The sequence below is a fragment of the Lolium rigidum genome, chromosome 1 (assembly GCF_022539505.1).
Source record: "Lolium rigidum isolate FL_2022 chromosome 1, APGP_CSIRO_Lrig_0.1, whole genome shotgun sequence".
NCBI lineage: Eukaryota > Viridiplantae > Streptophyta > Magnoliopsida > Poales > Poaceae > Lolium > Lolium rigidum.
Window position 1 is genome coordinate 31,467,172 of NC_061508.1, and position 21,270 is coordinate 31,488,441.

The 21,270-nt window shown below is 46.6% G+C and overlaps 2 long non-coding RNA genes across 2 annotated transcripts; both read left to right on the top strand.

Moving 5' to 3' along the window:
* The first annotated feature begins 4,556 nt into the window (after positions 1 to 4,556).
* LOC124670592 lies at positions 4,557 to 5,614 on the top strand. The gene is made up of 3 exons (XR_006992577.1): positions 4,557 to 4,636; positions 4,725 to 4,796; positions 4,916 to 5,614. It is a non-coding gene; the product is annotated as an uncharacterized LOC124670592 (long non-coding RNA).
* A 135-nt stretch (positions 5,615 to 5,749) lies between these two features.
* LOC124670600 lies at positions 5,750 to 7,219 on the top strand. The gene is made up of 3 exons (XR_006992579.1): positions 5,750 to 6,010; positions 6,705 to 6,952; positions 7,048 to 7,219. It is a non-coding gene; the product is annotated as an uncharacterized LOC124670600 (long non-coding RNA).
* Positions 7,220 to 21,270: the final 14,051 nt, after the last annotated feature.

Consider the following 21,270-nt stretch of genomic DNA (forward strand, 5'->3'; position numbering starts at 1 on the left):
GGCGCCCGGCTTCCTGCCTTTCCTTGCTAGGTCATGCAAGTTTCAATAAATTCAGTTTTTCATTGCTTAATGTGGCGATGTAATTTTGGTCCTTCCACTAATAGAAGCGAGGCAAGATAGGAAACTCTGCCGAGGTATATATCTTCGTTGGCTGCACATACATGCTGGACAATTCCTGAGATTACGTTACAAATGTGTAGCAACTGCTAGATTGTATGTGAAGCAGAGAGAGGATCAAGTAAGTAAGAAGAAAATGATTGGTATCAACAATTTTTTGTCTCAGATTGCAATAATTCAGCTCATATTACTTCTTGTCACAGATTTCTTGGCCTTGGTATCTTCACTTATGTTAATCTGATTCCCTCGGTTTGGCATGGTGATTAGATTATCAAATACCATCAAGCACCAAGGACAAGTGTAGATGGAAGCTCAGAAATATACAACTGAAAAACGTAGGTTAAGTGTGGTGCCAGACGAAAAAATTGTTCAGCTCTTGTGCACTTCCTATGTAAGACACTGAATTCTGATTCTTATTTGAAGATGTTTCTTTCCGTTTCTCAATCTGGCAGGTCACCTACCATACTACGTACTCGACCATACGTATCAAGTATGGACTGCGGGGCTCGCTCCGAAAAGAGTGCAGGCCGGTGCACGGTCGCGATGTACAGTCCGCATCGTTTGGTCGGGCCCTCATGGGGAATAATAATGGTTTCTTATCAGGATCGACAAGTCAGACTCCAAATCGAAATCAAAACCCAAGCCTGACCCAAGCCTTGAGTCGCCCGATCAGATGACCACAACCTCCTCTCCCGATTCCTGAATCCAAATCCAAACACGATGCCGACAGGGACTCCTGGTCCTATAAAACAATATATCCAGGCCCGCCCGGTCCTGCGGAGGCACATCTCGCTCGACGCGATGCTCGACGGACGCGTTCACGTGAACTTCCGTTCTACTGGAGCTGGGATTCGCGCGCTCCGCGAGGAAAGGTTGGCTTTCGACGCCCCAAAGATCGATCAACTCCGCATCTTAATTGATCGCCTTGTACGTACGGCAGATCGTGGAGACACGTGAGATCGAGGAGTACCTGCCCGGCACACATCCATTGATCGAACAAGCGAGGGAGGCACCTTGCAGGTCGGGGGTGATCACAGATTCAGCAAAGATGACGATGATCGTGCACAAGGGGTCCCTGACGAGGTGAAGAGGACAAGTGCAGGAGTCCTCGCGCGACTCCAACCCAAGCCTGCATCTTGCGCCGGAGCGGGCCCCTATGGCGGCGGGAGGTACGCTGCACCGCGATTCGCCGATTCGATCGAAGACACGATGAAGAACAACGCACCATAGACGGGGCTGGGATGCAACGCGCGTGGAGACGCCCGCTAGCCTCGGAACAGGCCGAGCAGCGCGGGAGGGGGAGCTGGTGGCCGGCGCCCGGCTTCCTGCCTTTCCTTGCTAGGTCATGCAAGTTTCAATAAATTCAGTTTTTCATTTCTTAATGTGGCGATGTAATTTTGGTCCTTCCACTAATAGAAGCAGGCAAGATAGGAAACTCTGCCGAGGTATATATCTTCGTTGGCTGCACATACATGCTGGACAATTCCTGAGATTACGTTACAAATGTGTAGCAACTGCTAGATTGTATGTGAAGCAGAGAGAGGATCAAGTAAGTAAGAAGAAAATGATTGGTGTCAACAATTTTTTGTCTCAGATTGCAATAATTCAGCTCATATTACTTCTTGTCACAGATTTCTTGGCCTTGGTATCTTCACTTATGTTAATCTGATTCCCTCAGTTTGGCATGGTGATTAGATTATCAAATACCATCAAGCACCAAGGACAAGTGTAGATGGAAGCTCAGAAATATACAACTGAAAAACGTAGGTTAAGTGTGGTGCCAGACGAAAAAATTGTTCAGCTCTTGTGCACTTCCTATGTAAGACACTGAATTCTGATTCTTATTTGAAGATGTTTCTTTCCGTTTCTCAATCTGGCAGGTCACCTACCATACTACGTACTCGACCATACGTATCAAGTATGGACTCTGGGGCTCGCTCCGAAAAAGAGTGCAGGCCGGTGCACGGTCGCGATGTACAGTCCGCATCGTTTGGTCGGGCCCTCATGGGGAATAATAATGGTTTCTTATCAGGATCGACAAGTCAGACTCCAAATCGAAATCAAAACCCAAGCCTGACCCAAGCCTTGAGTCGCCCGATCAGATGACCACAACCTCCTCTCCCGATTCCTGAATCCAAATCCAAACACGATGCCGACAGGGACTCCTGGTCCTATAAAACAATATATCCAGGCCCGCCCGGTCCTGCGGAGGCACATCTGCTCGACGCGATGCTCGACGGACGCGTTCACGTGAACTTCCGTTCTACTGGAGCTGGGATACGCGCGCTCCGCGAGGAAAGGTTGGCTTTCGACGCCCCAAAGATCGATCAACTCCGCATCTTAATTGATCGCCTTGTACGTACGGCAGATCGTGGAGACACGTGAGATCGAGGAGTACCTGCCCGGCACACGTCCATTGATCGAACAAGCGAGGGAGGCACCTTGCAGGTCGGGGGTGATCACAGATTCAGCAAAGATGACGATGATCGTGCACAAGGGGTCCCTGACGAGGTGAAGAGGACAAGTGCAGGAGTCCTCGCGCGACTCCAACCCAAGCCTGCATCTTGCGCCGGAGCGGGCCCCTATGGTGGCGGGAGGTACGCTGCACCGCGATTCGCCGATTCGATCGAAGACACGATGAAGAACAACGCACCATAGACGGGGCTGGGATGCAACGCGCGTGGAGACGCCCGCTAGCCTCGGAACAGGCCGAGCAGCGCGGGAGGGGAGCTGGTGGCCGGCGCCCGGCTTCCTGCCTTTCCTTGCTAGGTCATGCAAGTTTCAATAAATTCAGTTTTTCATTGCTTAATGTGGCGATGTAATTTTGGTCCTTCCACTAATAGAAGCAGGCAACATAGGAAACTCTGCCGAGGTATATATCTTCGTTGGCTGCACATACATGCTGGACAATTCCTGAGATTACGTTACAAATGTGTAGCAACTGCTAGATTGTATGTGAAGCAGAGAGAGGATCAAGTAAGTAAGAAGAAAATGATTGGTATCAACAATTTTTTGTCTCAGATTGCAATAATTCAGCTCATATTACTTCTTGTCACAGATTTCTTGGCCTTGGTATCTTCACTTATGTTAATCTGATTCCCTCAGTTTGGCATGGTGATTAGATTATCAAATACCATCAAGCACCAAGGACAAGTGTAGATGGAAGCTCAGAAATATACAACTGAAAAACGTAGGTTAAGTGTGGTGCCAGACGAAAAAATTGTTCAGCTCTTGTGCACTTCCTATGTAAGACACTGAATTCTGATTCTTATTTGCTATTCATTATTCATTACAAAGAAACACAAATATGACCAGCACCATCATTGCACCTACAAAAATTAAACGGCGAGCTTATTTTTCTCCAAAGGAAAACATCCTTTCACATTTAAATTGTAATCTATTGTCATGAATCTGAATGTATAGAAATTTTTGTGTACTTTTTGTGCACTTGTACATTAGAATATTACTTGAAATGCAGAATTTGAATACTTATCTATGCCGAACGATAAATTATTTTAACTGACTTTGTGGCACCAGTTTTTGTCTCCCGTAGCAACGCACGGGCAATTTGCCTATATATACTAAAATACTTACAAAAAGATTTAAACTAACTAATTACAAAAACTAAAATAATCTATATATATACTAAAATACTTACAAAAAAATACTTACTAAAATACTAACAAAATTTAAACTACCTAATTATCTATATCTCTACTATATTAAATGGCAAGAGGTGGTGTCCCATGGTACGTCGTCTGCTTCCACACCGCTGAGGAGAAATATCGCCCGCCTGGAATCCCGCATCGTCCGAGAAAAGAGCGAATAGAAAAAGAAAACCCAACTACCTTCCTTATCAACCGCTGCCCACGACTCCACGGCGCCACCATCTCCCCCACCTTCCGCACAACAATCCTCCACTCTGCATCCCCATACCTCGCGCTGCGACGTTTCCCCTATCCTCTGTCGCACATATCCGCGCTGGAGCCCTCTTGTGTGATTCTTCCCTTGATCTCCACAATCAGAACCATTCCTCGATCGAGAGAGTTGCGGCTGAGCGGGAGGTGCTTTGAGCAGGATGCCTGGGGGCGTGTGTCATTCCTGTCGGAGAGGGTCCAGTGCCACGGATGGCCAACAAATCCGCCCTCTCGATGCCATCCATGGGGAAATGGATGGGAGCGACGATGCCACTGTTGACGGAGGGAATTCACTGTTGTGCTGCAGGTGTTGGCGCGGCGAATCGGAGTGTGGGCGGGCATGACATCGACAGGGTCGTACACCCTCCCCAATGCGTGAGCGGCACCCACACAGCTCGCACCATGGACCGGTATGAATCTTCAATATTGGATTTGTCTATGAAATTTCTGCTGAATCCACGGCTCTTCGTCGCGTCGATAATCAGCTAACATACAGACTGTCAGACATCACTGGCTGCAAGGCAAGTCGGGGCATGTTCCAATGGCGGAGACAAGCTCACACGTTTGGTTACCAATTTCTCTATTCAATTATTGCTGGTCAGGTCTGTAGGTATACAAGAACAGTCCTTTAGTGTCTAGCCGGCCTGATATCTTCATATGTGTATTTGATGTACCTATAGTATAATGCAGTCCCTACTAGCAAGGCAATATGTGGAAGGGAACCACGAGCAAGCCTACATGCTTTTATATAGAGTTCTGCAGGTTACGACATTATTCTTAATAGTTATTGATGAAACTTTTTTTTACGGAATGTTATTGGTGAAATTAATCCTCTTCGCTAGCTCTAAATATAAGCTGATGGTACATCTTGTATGCTGCAGATTGGAGGTGTGATTCGTCCAGCAGTTTCGTGTGAGAGCAAGTCATGTGCAGAGGGGATAAATAGAACAATAAGTGTTCCTACTGGATCAGGGATAAATAGACATGTGATAGGTCTGGTGTGGTTGCTAGGGTGATAATAATGCCACGGATGTGTGAACTTATATATGGTTTCAAAATCTTCTTCACCATTGTCTTTATGTTACATCTCATGTCTTCACGTTTAGGATTTCTTGAGGTTTAGGTTTTTCATTAATTATTTGCCGATTCATAACAGTGGCGTCCTCATTCTCTTGTCTCGGCAAGACATTTTTCCTTTCATGCATGTACCTTTTTAAGTACATTGTCTACCCGGTCTTGATGTTTCTTTCCTTTTGTAGAGATATAAGGATTTTGTGTGTTGCAAATAAATACAGTCTCATGCTTAGCTTAACCTTCATTTTATTTTATTTTTATATAAGTTTGCTAGCATTATTACTGAGTATTTAGGCCCATGATGCCTTTTGGGCATGTTCAATTGTTTGGGCTATGTAGCATTAGATTAATATATTTCATATTATGGAACCAAACATATTGGATTTGATACTGCATTAATATTTGGAATTATTAGTTGAGAAACACTAGATTACCTGAGCTGCTGCATATTTTTGTTAATTTGCCGATGTAAGTATTGTGGGGCTGTAATTGTTGATTAGTTTTAGATATGCACATTTCTATTTTCAGGTTATCCCATTCAAGTTTCTTTACACAAAACTTAACTCACTTTATTCCTTGTCAGTTAATGCTTCATATCCTAACATTGACAACAAGGCTGATCTACACAGCACCTGGACATCCATAAGTAAGTGTTGTTGCACAACTATTATATGTACTGAATCTGGTTGACGAGATTGCCAACTGGCTAGAAGCAGTTTTATTCATTCTCATAGCACATGATATATTTGCTGGAGAGAGCTGCCAGAGAGAATGGGGATCGGGGCAGAACCATCTGGTCCCACAGTACCTGCAGTTGAACTTTCTCCATTGCATCCATCTGAAACTCTCTTGAGACAAATCAATTACAAAATACCAAGAATATGTTCTCTGTTGCGATACGGGTATGTCACGCGTCAATCACCACAGCCGCTTAATATAATCTCTTATTTGTCTGTATGCTTGTTTTTTTTGCTTACCTCATTACTTTGTATGAGTGCCTTATGATCTTGTCACCTATTTTAATCCATGATTTCATCTTGTAATCATGAGAAGCAAAGCCAAGTCGAGGGTGATCCTGAACTCTGAAGTTCTTACTTCCCAAGCCAAATTACTCTCGTCACAATAGTTGCAGAGTGCATGCATACTTCTGTAGGTTTTGAGAACCATGTTCTATCTAGAATTTTGGTTTATTGATCATTGAATAGCTTGAAAAAATTTTTTTTTATCTTCTCGTTTATATCCATAGTCGTCACCACAGCAATTCAATTCATTTTTTGTTTACCCCGTTGGTTTCTACTCCCTCCGGTCTTTTTTAATTGACTCAAATTTAGTACGAAGTTGTACTAAATCTGAGTCAATTAAAAAAGAACGGAGGGAGCAGATTTTGAAACAATTGATAAAATTTTGTACGATGACGGTTTATATAGAGATGAATATGAAATACTCCTAGCTGAAAGAAAGGGGTAACAATTAATTAATTAATTCATTAATTTGACTAGGAATTGAGCAGGAATCAAGTAGGTTCAGAATATGTACTCAATACGCAGTTAAGCAGTTCATCAAAACACTAACGTGTATGAAAATATTTTTATTCAGTGGGGATGCTAGCCAAGACATGATAACGATGATGCACATATCATGCTATGTCGTGCGTTGATGGGTCGGGCAGAGGCTATCCTTGCCAGGTCCTCCGAGTTCTACCACAATAGTAACAACTACAACAGCGCACTCGACAACATGCAGAATTCACAGCAATACATTTTGTGGAGCACGAACATGAACACAAGAGTCCTACCAGAGTACTTCATCAGCATCAAGTTTCCAGAGTGCGCAACACCTGCAAGGTTAGTGAGGGCCCTGTCCGAAACTCTAAATTGATGCTGGAATTCTTATGGGCAGTTCTTGTGTCTCATGTAGTTTACTGGAAACATGTTTTCAGGATCAATGGGAGCTTTCCAATCCTTGGAGACGCGATTCAGTGGTTTGTTGCGATTCGCCAAGCTGTAGATATTGCAGGGAACTTGCAATCGATTCAAGATAAATTTATGTTCTTTGTCTGCTGCATTTGACTAATGTAATTGTGCGGTCCCTACCATGCAACCATACAATAAGTTAAGGAAGAAAATAAAGTGCATTACCTAGAATTTCCTAACTTTGGTAGACGTGAATTTCTAGGATCTTTGGCTGAATTAATTATGTATGCTCTCCCCTCTTATCATTGGAAGTTCCACGCTCATGGATAGCTACTAGGTACTAACCCTTTGAACTCATTTTTACATAGTTGCATATATGAACTAAACAATCCTCATGTGTAGCTCATTTGCATGTATTGTGTAAACATATGAGAGATGCGAGCTATTTTGGCCCTGCCGTCGATCTGGTGGACGGACGATGGCACAGTAAAGCGCCAACTTGATGTAGTATGGCTCACAATGCATGCTCGACACCCTAAATATAGTCTTCCAAGCCGTTCTGCGACATGTGTGACAGTACTGAAGCGCCTTGAGCTTGCTGGCAACATGGCCGACGGACTAGGGCATGAGGAGCTGTCTGATGAGGGAAGACAGAAGATCTGGCCCCTAGGGTTGAAGTAATTGGTGAGATAATAAGCGGTGGAAGGAAAAGAGTGTTCAATACGCAAAGTCTTGGTCACACTTGAGTAACTAGATCCACATTTTAACCGTACCAGGGAGTAAATCTTAGTTAATAGATCCATTCTTATTATGCAGTGGAACCTTGATGTTTTCCAAATATATTAACTTTTGTGTCAATATAATTTCTTTCATATGGAGTATTATGTTTATATATATGTGCATTAATAAAAAAAAGTGACCGATGCAACACACGGGCATTCAACTAGTATATACTAAAATACTTACAAAAAAAATGAACTAACTAATTAACCCACTAACTAATTAACTAACTAATTAACTCAAAAATAAAAAAAAACAGAGAGGGCCGGGGGCGCGGCGGCGGAGGCGGCGCGGCGCCGGGGGTCGGCACGGCGGGGGGCGCGCGGCACAGCGGCACCTGGCGGCGGCGCGCGCGGAAGAGAGGGCCCTGCCGATGCGGGTTCGACGGCGCGGACGGGCGCGGCGGCTCGGAGCGGGCGCGGACGGGCGCGGAGAGGGCGCCGGAGGAGCTCGAGGCGGCGACGGCGGCGCGGCGGAAATTTTGGGCAGCCTGGCGGCGCAAAAATCGTAAGTGTTGGCATCCGGGTGTCGCGGGTGGAGGCACAACCAGCGACGCCCAGCTTTTATATCAACCCACCTTTTATCGCGGGTCGTGGCACCACCCGCGATAAAAGGGGGGGTCTTTTATCGCGGGTCGTGGCTCGACCCGCGACAAAAGGGGGTGGGAGGTGGTAGGTGCTGATCCGCGCCAAGTGCATCCAACGGCTCTGGCCGTTTGAATCCAACGGCCTGGAGCCGTTGGACGCGGATCAGCCCTTTTCCTCTAAGACCCTTTTCTGTTTTCTATTTTAAATTAATAAAACTATTATTTTAATAACTTTTGAATGGTAACTCAAATACAAATGTTTTATATATGAATATTGATCAGAAAAAGCTAATGAATATGAATATGAAATCCATATACCTATTTGCGTCTCGCATCATATCAAACGTTTCACCGCCGTGCCACACGTGTCGCTTCCCTGTCGACGCCGTCGTGCGACGTGTAGCCACCTCTTCCACGTGCCTCTCCCCGCCGACGCCGGCGTGCGACGTGTGTAGCCGTGGCTTACACGTGCCATGCCCCGCGTGCGCTATATAGAGCGACGAGTGCGGGCGCAACCACACGTCGCCACCGCCTCCGCTCATTCATCTCCGGGATGCCTCCACGTCGTCGAGGGGCGTCCGGTTTCCGTGGAATTCGAGTGCGTCCGAGAGGTAGGTTCTATGCCGAGATACGCGCCGGTGGCTTCCGCCTCACCCTCGGCACGTACAACACGCCGGAGCTGGCGGCGCGCGCTAACGACGCGGCGGCGTGGCGCTTTCGGCGGCCACGGCGCGACATGAACTTCCCGGATGTTGAATCGCTAGAGGAGGCGGAGTTCCTCGCGCCACCGCCGTGCCTCGTCGACGACGAGGACCGTCGCCGGCACCGCCAGGTGCAGCGCAGGATCGCCATCGCTGAGCGCGACGAGCAGTTGATGCGCCAGTGGAGGGCGGAGTTCCCCAACGATGTCGACAACACCGACGCGTTCTTCGCTAACCTTAGGGCACAACGCAGGTCCAACAGGCGCCACCGTCGGGCTGTCGCCACCTTCGAGCTCGAGAACCCGAATACAACTTGGACCGAAAACGACCCTCGGTGGGATGACATTTGGACGGAGAAAACCTCCGACGACGAGTAGAGACTAGACTAGTAATTTATCTATTTTATTGTAATTTCAATAAAGTCATTGTCGGCTCTATTAGTTTAAATTTAGTTTATAAAGTCGTTGTCGGTTGTTTTTGTTCAATAAAGTGGTTGACACGAAATTTATTACGATTGAACTGAAATTAAAGTACAGAGCTCAACTGAAAATTAAGATACATGGCTAGATTCGAATGTTGGAGCCATTCAATCATAGTCGTGCCTAGCCCTATAATAGTCGCCACTGTAGTCATCATAGTCGCCGACGTCATCGTCGCTAGCATCGGGGTCGCGGTTGTCGAACCTCGGCGGGTGAGCACGCGTGGGCTGGGATTGAGGGTAGCGCAGGCGGTGGCCACGATAGGCCATGACGCTCTGGAGAGTCCGGCCGCGCCACCACATCCGACGGCTGGCCTCGTTGAAGTTCGAAGGAGGCGGGCCGTCCTCCTCGTACCTGGCAACCGCCCTCTCACACCGATTGATGAAGAAGCTGTCCCAAGTCGGGCTGTAGTCGGGATGCCACTGGGGATTCCTCCGCTGCTCAGGCGTGAGCTCGAAATAGTAGTGGTTCTTGATGGCCATCTCGCGTGGCACACCTAGAGGGATAGGAGGGACCGGTACGCCTCCGACGCTCAGCAACCAGCCGGTCGGGACGCGGTAGCCGGGCGGGCAGGGGTAGTTCGAGGCGCAAAGCGCCTCCGCCTCCCAGGGTGTTAGACATACGATGGAAGCCATGGGAGAGACTGATGAGGTTTGCAGATATGAGTCCAAGCCTACATATATATAGTGGAAAAATGGCGGGAATGCAGGAAGAAAATAGGCGGGAACGAAGTGGCGCGCGAAACTTTCATCCCGGGTGGAGGCTCAAACCGGGACAAAAGACTGGGGGAGGCTTATCTAGGAGGGCCTTATCTGGGGGGGGCTGATGTGCGGGTAACCTTTTGTCACGTCTGGTGGGTGCAACCGGGACTAAAGCTGTCGGCAGGATAAGGATGTGTCGGTAACCTTTTGTCACGGTTGGTGGCTGCATCCGGGACTAAAGCTGTCGGCAGGATAAGGACGCGTGGGTGGACGCACTGCTCGATGAGATAAAGCATGTAGCGCACGACGCCCTGTCGAAGGAACAAGACAAAGTAGAAGCGGTGCCATGCCTATAAAAGGAGGATCGATACGCCTTGCCAAGCAGATCAACAAGCCAAGCACAGTTTCATTCCCATGGATGAAGGAAAGGGTTGGGAAATCTCCCGTGGCGCAGCTTCTCGAAGATATCGTTGGTGCACACGCCCTACGGCATCTTCAGAAGCTGCTCCTCGGAAAAATTTCCCTGCAAGCCCATGAAAGACTCCGTCTCCTCTAACAGTGTTGGGGAAAGGGTTCTCATTATTACATAAATGTAGAGATTGTCTTGGGAACTATATATGAAGAATACATTATTACATCGCCATCTAGTGTTGTGATCTTCTACGCCGTAGCCATGGAGAATCTTCATCATTTAGCAAGATGCTTGGGTCAATTTTCACCGTGAAGGGCGGAATTTCTTGAAACTTATTATAATCTTCTGACATGTCTGTCTTGTCATCCACTCCCACGATGTTTCTTTCCCCCGAAAGAACTATGTGGCGCTTTGGGTCCTCGGTTGATGTATTCTTTTGTTGATTTCTTTTTCTTGATTTGCTAGACATGTCCTTCACGTAGAAAACTTGAGCCACCTCACTGGCTAGGACAAATGGCTCGTCCAGGTACGCAAGATTGTTGGGATCCACTGTTATCATACCGTACTTATCGTCAATATGTATACCGCTGAGCTTCACCCATTTGCACCGAAACAAAGGGACCTTAAAAGTGGGACCATAGTCAAGTTCCCATATCTCCTCTATGTATCCATAATATGTGGTGGTCTGCCCATTCTCGTCTTTTGCATCGAAGCGGACACCGCTGTTTTGGTTGGTGCTCTTTTTATCTTGGTCGATCGTGTAAAATGTATTCCCATTTATCTCGTACCCTTGGAATGTACATATGTTTGAAGATGGTAACCTGGCCAACAAGTACAGCTGCTCCACAACAGATGGGTCATTAATGAGATGTCTTTGCAACCAACCGCCGAAGGTATTCATGTGTTGACGTGTAATCAAGGACTCGGGCTGGCCCGGGTTTATTTCTCGTAAAACATTCTTATGTTTCTCGATGTACGGAGCCACCAAGTTGGAATTGTATAGAACTGTGTAGTGTGCTTGATTGAAAGAAAATCTTGTCCCTGCACACCGTTGCTTTCCTTCCTAGTGTGCCTTTTCCAGTCAGCCTCCCCTCATACCGAGATTCAGGAACACCAATCGGCTTAAGGTCAGGAAGAAAGTCAACACAAAACTCAATGACCTCCTCCGTTCCGTAGCCCTTTGAGATACTTCCTTCCGGCCTAGCTCGGTTATGAACATATTTCTTTAAGACTCCCATGAACCTCTCGAAGGGGAACATATTGTGTAGAAATACAGGACCGAGAATTCTAATCTCTTCAACTAGGTGAACGAGGTGGTTCATCATAATATTGAAGAAGGATGGTGGGAACAACAACTCGAAGCTGACAAGACATTTGACCACATCTTCCTGTAATCCTGACAAAGTTTCTGGATCCATTACCTTCTCAGAAATTGCGTTGAGGAATGCACATATCTTCACAATGGCTAGTCGAACATTTTCTGGTAGAAGTCCCCTCAATGCAACCGGAAGCAATTATGTCATAAGCACGTGACAGTCATGGGACTTCAGGTTCTGGAATTTTTTCTCCTTCATATTTACTATCCCCTTTATATTCGACGAGAAACCAGACGGAACCTTGATACTGAATAGGGCTTCAAAAAAGATCTCCTTCTCTTGTTTGGTAAGAGCGTAGCTGGCAGGCCCAACAAACTGCCCTGGATGATTACCGTTTCATCCTTTATGACGTTCCTGGTCCTCCCGTGCTTCTGGTGTATCTTTTGTCTTTCCATACACGCCCAGAAAACCTAGAATATTCACACAAAGATTCTTGGTCAGGTGCATCACGTCGATTGCAGAGCGGACTTCCAGGACTTTCCAATATTCTAGCTCCCAAAAAATAGATTTCTTCTTCCACATGGGCGCGTGTCCGTCAGCGTCTTTCGGAACAGGTCGACTTCCTGGACCCTTTCCAAAGATAACATTTAAATCCTTGACCATGTCAAATATATCAGCACCACTACGGGGGACAGGCTTCGGACGGCGGTCTGCCTCGCCATCGAAATGCTTGCCTTTTTTCCTTAAGGGATGCTTGCGCGGAAGGAAACGACGATTGAACGGGTACACAACTTTTCTGCTTTTTCCCAAATATTTACTTTCAGTCTCATCTAAACAAGTGTGTGCATGCATTGTATCCTTTGTTCGTCTCTCCCGAAATGTTACCGAGAGCAGGCCAATCATTGATGGTTACGAATAGCAACGCTCGTAGGTCAAATTCTTGCTCGGTGTGCTCATCCCACACACGTACACCTGGTTTGGCCCACAACTCCAAAAGTTCATCGACTAATGGCCTTAGGTACACATCAATGTCGTTGCCCGGTTGCTTTGGGCCTTGGATAAGCACTGGCATCATAATGAACTTCCGCTTCATGCACAACCAAGGAGGAAGGTTGTAGATACATAGAGTCACGGGCCAGGTGCTGTGACTGCAGCTCTGCTCCCCAAAAGGATTCATGCCATCTGTACTTAGACCAAAGTATAAGTTCCTTGCCTCACCTGCAAAATCCTGGAACTCTGTCCCGATGTTTCTCCACTGCCGACCATCAGCGGGGTGCCTCAACATCGCGTCTTTCTTACGTTCTTCCATGTGCCATCGCAACAACTTGGCATGCTCTTTGTTTCTGAACAAACGTTTCAACCGTGGTATTATGGGAGCATACCACATCACCTTCGCAGGAACCCTCTTCCTGGGTGGCTCGCCCTCAACATCAACAGGGTCATCTTTTCTGATCTTATACCGCAATGCACCGCATATCGGGCATTTATTCAAATTCTCGTACTTCTCACCGCGGTAGAGGATACGATCATTAATGCATGCATGTATCTTCTCGCACATCTAATCCTAGAGGGCAGACAAACTTCTTTGCTTCATATGTACTGACGGGCAATTCGTTATTTCTTGGAAACAGCTTCTTCAATATTATCATCAATTTTTCAAAACCCGAGTCAGTCACACCGACCTCTGCCTTCCATTTCAGCAATTCCAATATGCTACCTAGCTTTCTCTGTCCATCTTCACAACCTGGGTACAACAATTTGTGGTGGTCCTCTAACATCTTGTCGAACTGCAACCTCTCCTTATCTGTGCCACAGTCTCTTCTTGCATCAGAAATGGCCCGACGAAGATCATCATCAACAGGATCATCTGCTGCCTGTTCTTAACCTCCTTCTTCTTCATTGTCGTCTATTGCGGTATCATCGCATTCAGAGAACATAGATCGGTACTGGTCATCGTTATCTTCTTCTTCATCGTCGTCTTCCATCATAACCCCTTCTTCTCCGTGCTTGGTCCAAACATTATAGCTGGACATAATCCAAATCGAAGCAGGTAGCTCTTAATGTCTCTTGAGCAAGAGTAATTCTTCTCATTCTTACATTTCAGACATGAACAACACATAAAACCTTGCTTCGACTTGTTGGCCTCGGCCACAAGCACGAAAGAATTCACGCCCTCTCTGAAAGCGGGAGCACATCGGTTACCGTACATCCATGGATGACTCATCTGCATCGTAAGTATAATTATGTATCAGATGCAATCACCTTGCTAAAATTAGTATTGTACGAACTATGTATATATATACGAGAAAATAGTTGCTAACCTTTTAGGATCACAAAGAGGTGAAATCTTATCAAATAAAATCAAGTGGCATCCCTCACAAGCATTCCATCAAACACCTCTTGTGCACATGTAGAAAAAATGAGCTAGCATACACCTCCACCTTTCACCACCAAGGAAAAAAAATGTAGGGAGGTGGGAGGGAGCTGGCTGCGCGTCTATATATAGGCATGGACCTTTTGTCGCGGGCCGTATTACGACCCGCGACAAAAGGGGTGCCGGCAGGAGGCGCCAGCCCTCAGACCCCTTTTGTCGTGGGTTGTGATACGGCCCGCGACAAAAGGGCGCGACAAAAGGCCCTGCCCGCTTCAAATGGTTTCGGGGCGACGTGGCCACGCCATTTGTCGCGGGTGCAGGCGCACCCGCGATAAAAGGCTCCCACGAAAGCCCTATTTTCCACTAGTGGCACGTCCAATCAAAAGTTGTGCAATGCCACGCACGAAAAGAGGCGTATGGAACTAGAAATCTACGATCGCTTGAAAATATTGAGTAGGTATATCTGCACCAGCTCGAAAAAAAAAACGATTGAATAATGTATCCCGATCCTGACTACAAATCATATCTGACCGGCGGATCGAAACTCCAGCTGAATATCTGGGCTACCAAAATTTCACCCTAACTATCCCGTACATCTAAACTGCACCAATTACACGAACACCTCCTATGCCGGCCCAACGAACCGTAAGGACAACACTACACGCAAGCGCCACCAGACGATCGGTAGATCAAAGTCGCAAAATCAATTCATACATACACTGTCGAGGCTCAGCCGCCTGCCATCGGGTTCATCAGAGGCATGTCATTAGCAAACCCAATACAAGCTCAAGACGCCAGGGCACGGAAATAGATTAAAGGCTCAACAGTAATGTCGTTGATTTTTTTTTTTGGCTGAAATCTGCAAGTATTCCTTAGCGTGTGATTAGTTTTTTCCCATGCATCCCTACATGTCTTGACAACTTCCAGATAACAGCAACGTTCAGATTAAGCAACTCGATGGATGCTTCCAATGAGAATAAGAAAGAGCGAACATGGAACGGAAAAGTTGAGGCAGACAATCACATCGGTTGACACGGAGAGTGAGCGATTCTCTCCGTCTTCTACGTGTTCATGGTTTTACAGGTTCCTGGAGCAAACGTAAGGCCCTGGTAAATCACCAACCCATGCACATGCTGCCCGGCGTGCTGGCGCATGCTTAGGTCGATGTATGGCAAGCAGCAGTCTCTACTATTGTTTACGATCCAATCTGATTTCGCTCACGCTCTTTAATAACCCCTATGATTTTAAACAGGATGCCAATAATAGCGTCTCGCGGCTACCTAGCCTACATGCATGTGCTTGTAGGATATGTAGACGTGGTTTCGATTTCTATATCGGATATGCATCATGGGTGTGCGCGGTCAATCGGTTCTGAACTATTTACATAGGCCCATGCGTTGGAATATTTTCTTATAGAATGCACCAGATTAAGAAATCAATTGATAGCAGTGTACTTTACATATGCAAGCTAACGAGTCATGCAGTTCAAGGAAGCCTAAACGTGATGTTGTAGTGATTCAAAATAAAAAAAAGTCAATAAAAATGGGCAGGACATATACAAAATGACTTATGTTGATGAGTAAGACATAGTATTGTGGATTTTTTTATCAATGATGATACGGATAAATAAAGCGGGTGACTACATTAAGACGACCATGAGTAGAAGCATACATAGACATGATACTTCAGTAATTTTCGTGATCTATGAAAATACCTCCTAAACATAGCAAGCCATGTATTCACATCTCTGTCATCATGTCGAATATCATCATGTTCCTTTTATTTTAAAATTCTTAATCTAGCAATGATAATGGATTCATTAAAGCTCAGTAATAAATCGAGTAGATGAAGGTAACACAGTCGAGGAAAAAATAAACTAAAAAATCAGTACGACACTATGGTTTAGCTTCGCGGGCACGTAACACATTGATCACATTAACTCGAGTCTTCTCTTCCCACTATAAAGGTCCTTTTACGACAATCCAATACACCAAATGTAACATTTATTCTACCAAAATATAACCATGTCGATGTCCGTTTCGAAATAATCCTTTGTAAGTATAGTTTATATTCTTTACCAATCCAATGGGAAATAAAATGAATTTAAATAAAAAACACCTAAGAAAGTAATAAATTATGTATATAATATGACTAATAACTTACATCATATATTATATCAAATGAGATATAGATGAAATCTAGCCGCGCAAATGCGCGGGTCAGGCAGCTAGTTAGTTAAATTATCACAACAAGATAGAGAGGAAACAACAACAAAAATGTTTGGGAAAGTACATACGTTTTGGATGTATCAGATACTTAAATTATCAATTAACAACCTGCTCTACGTTGGTCAAGAGCTCACAGATTTTCCTAAATAACAAACATGATTAGGACATTAATTAATTTTCATAGCAAGTAAATATCTCAATGCAATAGTTGTATAACACTAGTCACAATGGAAATTACATATACTAGTATCATGCACATGATACTAGTTTATGATACTACCCCCACAATGCATAGTATCATAAGATAATATCATAGTATCATTATAATTAATGTTTTGTAGAATCTCAATACAAATATGTGTACATGATATGTTTGCCATTAAATTTTCTAGTTTTATGTGCTATGATACAGTATCATATTATGATACCACTCACATCTCTCACCTCATTAATTAATGCGCCATATCAGATTTTGGCCAACATGGCATACATGATACTACTTATGATACTCCCACTGTCACTACGGGAAAGTCGGACGTTGCCGTGCTCCACTTTGCACGGCAAAGAGCCCTATACGCACGGCAACAGCTTTGCCGTGCGTGCCCTCACGGCAAAGCTTGCACGGCAAAGCCATCGACGGCAAAGCCACCTTTGCCGTGCGCATGCAACGACCGCACGGCAAAGCCCTTTGTCGTGCGCTGCCTTCTTTGCCGTGCGCTGCAAACGCTGTCGTGCTCCCACTCTTTGCCGTGCGGCAGGGGGGCTACCGTGCGGCAGGCCTTTGCCGTGCGCCACAGGACTTTGCCGTGCGACTGACGTTGCCGTGCGCCACGCTTCGCTGCCGTGCGCGCCTTTGCCGTGCGGGCTAGCTCTACCACGCACGGCAAAGCCCCCTACAGGCACGCCTCCAGGAGCTCCCAGGTCTACAGGCTGCCGCCACGTGGCTCCTTTGCCGTGCGTGTGCACACGACAAAGTGACCAAAAGTCCTTTGCCGTGTGCACACGCACGGCAAAGGGCCCTGTTTTTTTTCATTTTTTTGCTGTTTTTTGCTTATTTCCTGCGTTTCAAATATAGCAATTGACAATAAAGCATATACACATATAATCTTCAACATAACATCACCAAACACTACGGTAACACCACAAATACATCAAACACACATATTCATGCATACAATGTATTACATAGAGTCCATAGTCCATCCACACAAGTTACTGTTATATCCAGAATTTGACCAAGTCTGGAAATGGGCCGTGATTTAATGGGCTTAGAGGATTTGCATGGAAAATATTCCCGAATCGTCCTTGTACAAGAAGTTTGGGCAAGATTGCCCGTGTATCTGTAAATATAGTAGGATACGTGTCGGTTAGAATTAAGAGATAGAGTTTAGCTCGTACACGGTTGGGTTTTTTCCCAAGTTAGAGAGTCTACGGACTATAAATATGTATCTAGGGTTATTGAGAAGGAGGACGATCACGTTCACAACAAATCAATCTAGGCGCATCGCCACCCCTTGTTTCGAGGGTTTCTCCCGGGTAAGCAACATGCTGCCTAGATCGTATCTTGCGATCTATGCAGTATCAGTTTATTCGTTTTTGGTGTTGCTCGTGCTTGAAGCCTTTTTGATGGCGAGCAACACCCTTATCTTAGGTGTTTTGGGGTTGATCACAATGCTTTCACGATGCATTTGTTTAGCTACGCTTCCCCTCGATATCTAGCTGCCCTTACACCTATTCTAGGTGTAAGGGCAGCACCTTGCTTGTTCATTATTTAGTAGATCTAATCCGTTATAGTTGCTCCTTGTTCTTCAAGGATTGGTTTGATATCCGTATGGTTAGGCCTTATAAACGGGTTGAAGGATCCGGTAGTGCGTAAGGTGTGGTTTACTAAGCTCTAGAGGGATTGTTCCGGGGATCAACTTCACGTTGGTTTTTAGGCCTCTTTAGTGCTGGTTTTCTATCATCTTACGTATCTGTTAGGCTCAATTACGCATAGGATGTTCCGATTATACGGTGAAAACCCTAGACTATCGTAGATTAGCTTAGCTTGATTTTGATAAAGCATGATCCCCATGTCCTTATAAATCTAACATGAACCGTGGGGCAATCGGCTCTTTGAGCCGATCCGCAGAACAACTTAAGAGCCGATCGGGGCTCGTATTTAATGTTTACGTGTTTGCCATGCAGGAAACTAGTCGAAGCAATCCATCACCTTCCTGACCAGGTATAGGTCAGGTGGCACGCCCTCGTAAGCACCAGGACGCGTGTGCCAGAAGGCATTGCGGGCCGTCGCCCGAGGGACCAGGGTCTGCCGCAATCCTGGGAGCCTCCCGGCTCTACTGTGTTGCCCGTCGCTGCTCGCCGGTGGGTTTCGACCGCAACACATTCTGGCACGCCCGGTGGGACACTCTGCAACAACATCGACGTCTGCAGCAACCATGTCAAAAGCTGCGGAGGAGGTGGTTGGCGAACCAGTCACGTACGCAGATCTGCCAGAAGAGCAGAAGAAGAAGTATGATGAGATGAAAGCCATCTTGGAAGCCGATCTCATCGGCTCTTTCGTGAGGACCCGTTCACATGGCGTAAGGTGGAAGGGGTTCTCCCTGAGGGTGTTCTCGACGGAGTGGACCTGTCTACCCCTTCGGAGGAATGTACCAGAGCTCTGCGCCAGGAAATCAATTACATGGCGGCTCATTCCCTACACCGCTATTCTGAAAGCCTGGTGAATACTCTCGAGCGCGTCGCGGTCCGTGTGGTGCAGGAAATCATGAAGCATCAGTACTCCCCGTCAGGACCCACCCTAGGGACTCACCAGGGAGAAGTACCGCTCCAGATCAGGCCGCCGCTACCATTCGCGCTTGCAGCACCAGAGCCGCCGGGTTCACCGGCGTACGTCGTCTACAAGGTTGGAGGCGATCCTAGCGATTGCCAGTTCCTATATGAGCCGCCTAAGGAGATCCCACATGGATACGTGTGCACATACGTGCCGGACTGCAATGCCTTGGCGCGCACAGGCCAGATCGCACCAACAGGGATTTCTGGAGTAGATGCTGATAAACAAGCATGGCTGGCTAAATATGCTACTGGAACGAGTCATGAAGGCTCGGTCCCTACAGCTAATACCATGGAGCAGATCAGCACTATCTTGAGAGACCAATTCGGCATCCTGCCGAAGAGGAAGACAATCGGCTATTCCAAGCCGTACCCTAACGAGTATGACCTGATCCCGCTGCCACCCAAGTATCGGCTCCCTGAATTCTCGAAAATTCAATGGAGCAGAGGGATCTAGCTCAATAGAGCACATAAGCCGATATTTGGCGTAGCTGGGCATGATTTCAGCGTCAGACCAGTTACGTGTGAGGTTTTTCGCACAATCTCTCACGGGGTCAGCTTTTGGATGGTACACGTCGTTGCCACCAAACTCAGTCCGGACGTGGAAGCAAATGGAGGAGCAGTTTCACGTGCAATATCACTCAGAAGCTACCGAGGCCGGCATTGCCGATCTGACACAGGTGCGGCAGAAGCGGGGAGAAACAGTATCTGAATAGATCCAACGTTTCAGGACTGTCAGGAACCGAGGTTATTCGGTTCGTTTATCTAAGAAGGAAGCGATCGAGCTAGCAGTACTGGGCCTCGCGACGCCAATCAAAGATCTGACTTCCCAAGCAGAGTACAGTTCATTGTCGCACATGGTGCAGAAACTCACATCCTATGAGCAGCGGCACCCTGAATTGTACCAAGACAAGTTCAAGCGTCCGGTGGGTCCGGTTGAGATGGAAGAAACCGAAGATCCTGCACCGGACCCGGAGGTGGCTGTAGCTGAATGGGCTCGGGGGCACATCCCGTGTCCTGCAAGTGGGTAAAACCACAAGGGCCTCCAAAAGGGTTTGACTTCGATTTGAGCAAAGCTGAGCAGATTTTCGATCTATTGCTTAAGGAAAAACAGCTGAAGTTACCCGAAGGCCATAAAATCCCTACATCACAAGAACTGAACGGGAGGCCGTATTGCAAATGGCATCACTCGTTCACCCACACCACCAATGACTGCAAGGTGTTTCGTCAGCAGATCCAAGTGGCGATAGAACAAGGCCGATTGCTCTTCGGACAGTTTGCCATGAAAGTGGACACGCATCCGTTCCCTGGCGTCAACATGGTGGAACCAAACCACTCCGCGAGGCGTCGATTGGATTTCTCGTTTGATGTTAACATGGCAGGTCCTGTGCGCCACCATGGCAAGGATAAAGAGGAAAGCAATCACTCCCGCAACAAGGAAAAGGAGGAGGCCGATCCACGCGACCGGCCCCGTTATGATGACAAACGGTACCTTACCAAGGAACAAGTGAGAAGCATGCGATACCAGAAACCACTTTCCATGCACCTCCTCAACAAATATGAATATCAGTATGACCGACGTCGGCAGTACGACAGAAACGACGAGAGATACAATCGGTCTGATGAAGACAAAGGAAGGTACCATTGGCATGACAGAGGCGACGAAGGACGGGAGCACCGCGTTAAGGAGAGGTCAAGGGAGCAGGAGGACATGGATAGACACTGGGACTGTCCCTTCTTTAAACACTGATGGGACTCAGGGATGAGCCGATTGCTTACGATCGAAAACTGCCCAGAGTGTAGACGCCGGAAGAAGGATGTGATACGTCCAAAACGTATC